This window comes from Amyelois transitella, chromosome 7 (genome assembly GCF_032362555.1).
Source record: "Amyelois transitella isolate CPQ chromosome 7, ilAmyTran1.1, whole genome shotgun sequence".
NCBI lineage: Eukaryota > Metazoa > Arthropoda > Insecta > Lepidoptera > Pyralidae > Amyelois > Amyelois transitella.
The window spans coordinates 5,332,041-5,336,873 of NC_083510.1; the positions used below are offsets into that span (position 1 = coordinate 5,332,041).

General features: G+C 34.2%; 3 non-coding genes across 3 annotated transcripts; all 3 read left to right on the forward strand.

Moving 5' to 3' along the window:
• Nucleotides 1–587: 587 nt before the first annotated feature.
• Trnas-gcu (transfer RNA serine (anticodon GCU)) lies at nucleotides 588–669 on the forward strand. The gene has a single exon. It is a non-coding gene; the product is annotated as a tRNA-Ser (tRNA).
• A 2,214-nt stretch (nucleotides 670–2,883) lies between these two features.
• Trnas-gcu (transfer RNA serine (anticodon GCU)) lies at nucleotides 2,884–2,965 on the forward strand. Its single transcript has one exon. It is a non-coding gene; the product is annotated as a tRNA-Ser (tRNA).
• A 1,071-nt stretch (nucleotides 2,966–4,036) lies between these two features.
• On the forward strand, nucleotides 4,037–4,118 carry Trnas-gcu (transfer RNA serine (anticodon GCU)). The gene has a single exon. It is a non-coding gene; the product is annotated as a tRNA-Ser (tRNA).
• The last annotated feature ends 715 nt before the right edge of the window (nucleotides 4,119–4,833 follow it).

The window sequence follows — 4,833 nt, forward strand, 5'->3', positions numbered from 1 at the left end:
TCAATGACCATGACTCCTCTCCCGAGAGAATTCTCTATATACATCATTCATCAAATTTAACAATTATTTTGTGTACCTTGCAATATCCTTCTTGTGTTGAGTAAAAAAACATATGTCAACAATACGTTTAATAACAGCAATAAAATGACGAAAAATTTTGATACCAGAGACTATCAAATGATACACGTAGGTACTCTATCCGAACACACCGTGCACCGATGGGATTTAACAACAATTAAACGGATGAGTGAACCATCATGGATATAATTAGTGACACGGCGACCTAACTATCATTAATTAGTTAATGCATAACTACAAATAATGCCGAACCAATCCGATCTTGTATTACATATTATTGCTACCCTCAAACTGAAGATAAGATGCCTGGAAGCATCTTTACTTATTAGCTCTTCCACCAAACCAGACATGGCCTTCGTGAATTAAAGACAAGATTAATTAATGTACAAAATCAGTATGACAAAAATGTGACACTGTTTAATTTACAGCTGTGTTTTGTTACCAAGTAAAGTGTTTATTTAACAGACAATTTGTATAAAATGATATACTAATTGGCTTAATTGTTATAAGACGAGGTGGCCGAGAGGTTAAGGCGTTGGACTGCTAATCCAATGTGCTCTGCACGCGTGGGTTCGAATCCCATCCTCGTCGATATACATTTTGCTTTTTGTATTCATTACTCGACAGGATTTGAAAAATAATCATGGTTCATGAGAAATTGTTTTGTGGGAAACATTACAGTGTTAAAAAGGTATGTGGGATCAAAAATACGCCATGATAGATTAGGATTTGCAAAAATGTCCCCAAATAATGGGTGATGTTTTTGCACCAATTTTAATTAAAAATACAAAACATTAATTTTTGTAAGCCAATAGAAATCAATAAGATTTCTATTGGCTTACAAAAGTCTTGCTTGCTTGCATCATCAATATATTACAATTTTGGAACTGAACAGATAAAAACGCGGTGGTTTTGGAAGGCAAAACTCATATGGACACACCCGCAGTCAATATTTAGTATGTAGATGAAGTATGCCAGATAATTTACTTTACACGCCGTATTACAAGTGTGCGTGCTCTCGATAAAGAGCCACATAAATCTCTCAGGTACCAACGTTAATAAGATTCCGAGTACCTAAGAAAAATACGGGGCTTTTCACTTTATTTGCGACTGTGAATACTGATGTGGATATACCTCGTTCAATTATTTATAGCGAGGAAATAGAAAATCATTAACCTCGATTTGATGTAGGTATAAGTGCAGAATATTCGTTCAATTAATTAACTAAATTAAATGAGTCAATGTATTAAATTGAAAAGCAAAAAAACTTTTTTAAAACGTAGCCTTAAGCCGAAGTGTTGACTTCGGATTTAAGCTACATTTTGAAAAAGTTTTTTTTAAATAAAAGTGTCAAATTGAATAAATTACAGTCGTCTAAGTCTATAAGAAGCTTAAGTATTTGATATTAAACGATCATCGTATCTGCCAGAAACCGCATAAATTATCAAGCGAAACTTCTGCCATCTGATGCCCACTTATTGCAATTCCCAAGGATAAACAGGGGAAATAAATTGGGCAAACGGGACAATTTATTGCTCTTCTTAATCCCCGCTGACACGCACTTAACGCACCTAAGTTTGATCATGGAGCGTACGATCACAAAATCGTGAAAACACAGAAATGTAACTGTACAGAAACTAATCTTAAGAAAGTAGAATATATTTAACACTTAACAAAGCAAGCATATTCCGACAATATCATCCTTCTTCTCTTGGATTTTGGTTGCCTCTTTACCTTTTGGCGCGTGGCCGTTAAGAATTTAGTACCTATACCGTTATTTTTTATAAATATTAACTTTAAATAAAATACGACAAATTTTTATCATAATATCACCGTTCCATATTAAGTATTTTTAAATTGCGATGCCCAATAGGGTTCACATTGTAAGTACCTATTTATATGCAGTAACTGTAATTCAACTTATTTACTTTATAATATGCAATAAAGATTTTCAATTGAACTGAATGGCATAAATAACTTTGTATAGAAACAAAAATAAACCTGAACCTGAATAAAATCATACTTCAGTTTGTATTTTGGGAATGTGAAATGGGATTTGTCGGGAATCTGCCAAGGGTTCCGTTTTCATCTCCGTCCTGTCAATATGTAGCCATCCGGCTATTGTTGATGACCTATTTCACAATGAAATTGAAAATTGTTCAAAGTGAAACGCTTTACCGTTAAGACCGTTAAAAGGTGTTGTGGCAAGTGAAAAGATGAAGTCTCTACCTACACCTTCCGGAAAGGCGCGTGATTGTAAAAGTTATCCCCCTGCCATTTCCCGATTGAGCTTTGTTCCCAGAGTCTGCCTATGACCAGGACTACAAAAACCTATATAATAAAACGAAACTATCTGAACTCCATGTCCTGGCTATAGTCCCGGTTGCATCCTCACCACTCTAGAGAGGAACCCAAATAGATCCTGAATTGGGTGATTCAGGTTTTTACACAAAGCGATACACAGTTGCACTGCACACCTAGTTGCCTGAATGTGCAGGTTTCTTTGCGATGTTTCCCTCACCGTAAGAGCATTGGTTAGTATTCAAACAAATGTACATGAATTCGAAAATAGTCAATGGTACATGACCGTGATATGCTTCGAATCGGTTACAACCGGGCACCTTACCTTATTGAAATATAATGACAACAATGGTTTCTCCTCGTTTATCTAAAGCTAAAAACGTATCTATCTATATTAAAATAAATAAAACTTATTACTTGTTGCGGCAGAATATGTACAATGTTACATTAATACGAGTATATGTCATATTAAAAACAATACTTTAATTACATTTATCGGTATAAGACGAGGTGGCCGAGAGGTTAAGGCGTTGGACTGCTAATCCAATGTGCTCTGCACGCGTGGGTTCGAATCCCATCCTCGTCGATGAACTTTTTTTTTATTCATAACTCAATGGCGTTTGCATGTTAATTTCAGTGTATTTATTTTTATTCTCATGAAATTTATAAAAATTACATGCCAAATCTACTTAAATTTTTTAACAAAACAATACCTATCATAAATATAAAATAATCTAAAACTTGGCTCTTAATGTTGCTGGAACAAAAAAGTAATTTTCGCCTTATGGAATTTTACTAATTCAACAATTTGTCCTATTGTCACTAAATATTCTAACACTGTCCACTGTCCACCATCTTAATTTTTCTTGCTTAGTTTCTTTTTCCATGATTACTTCATTTAGTAACAGAATACTCTTAAAATTAATGTAAATGCTAGTCATCTTCTAGAAGACAAACTTCAACTATTTTATTATACCCAACACTTTAAAAGTTCATAAAAGCTCCCAGAGGATTACTTGAGCAAGTGCAAACTTCTGTCGAATGAAAAAATGTCTTTTCTTTGGTAGTAACTTAGAGATTTTTTGCAACATCAATTTTAGACGGGTTATACTCGCGTAAACACGTAATCAAGTTTTAACAACTGAGTAAACACGGCCGCGGATTATGCAAGCCTACTTTGAAAAGGTTTTCAGGAGTTGATCGAGTAGAAAAAGAAAGGACTACGTTAAACATTTTTGTGAAATCTTTTTGTCAACTTGTAGTCACTATATATATATTGAGATACTATAAGGTGTTTCTTGAGTTTGACCCCAGTGGGAACTTTGATAAGTCATATTATAGCCCGTCTCATTACTTTTATTTTGTTAAAACGATTCGTTCATCGAATTAACAATTGGTAAGAACCATCCATACTTAAACTTGACTTTACTTTCAAGCATCTAAGATTTGCTTGCCTGTATTTTCGTCGCGCAGACAAATCAAACATATACAATTCATACACTCCTCAAAGATCGAATCACACGTTTATAAATATCACCATAGCACAAACCAGTTATAAATTTCACCTTGCGATTATGAAAACATTAGCCTTTTCACCTGTGCAAACATTTAAAAAAAATCATAAAGAGTTATTGTAATTGGCTACAGAGTAACATAAGACGAGGTGGCCGAGAGGTTAAGGCGTTGGACTGCTAATCCAATGTGCTCTGCACGCGTGGGTTCGAATCCCATCCTCGTCGATATTTTGCTAATTCTCAATATAAATAAAACTGATTTTATTTATCTGCTTCCTGTTATGTTCTAGTAAATTTATTGCTACAAATTGCGTCATAGTTTTTTATGATAGTTTGGCGGTGAAGATAAACTATGGAAGTCTAGAGCTTGTTCGTGTGGCTTGAATTCCACTAACATGATCTGTTTGTAAAGAGAATAGACCTGTGATGAAGATAGATGATCAAATGTTACAAATCAACCATAGTTACAAATCAGGTTATTTTCAATGCAAATTTTGATTGCGAACACCGTGCACAGGTAAAAAATTTGATGAATAGATTTCCTCAAATTCGTATGACAATATGCTCCCAGTTCTTTTTAGTAAATTCTAGAAATTTCGTGAAGGCGGAGTGAAAAGTCGGTTCGATGCATTCGAAATCGTCCAATCAAGTTGGGATTATGGCGCCGGGTGAATGCGCGCTATCGACTTGTGCATTTCCCTGTCTTTTTAACGTACGAATATTTTCATTGATTGAGCTCAAGTTTGTTCAGTGCAAAATATACTCTTTGGTAGTAGATATCGAAGCGTTTCAAGAGTTGGCATTAGTATTTTTCCTCTTGATGATAAGCTGTAATAATGAAATAGGAACTTTATTATTTAAATATTTTTCTTTACATCAGGAATAATACATTTCTGCCTATATTTATTTTTCAATCTTTATTAAATTTATTATTTTCTTC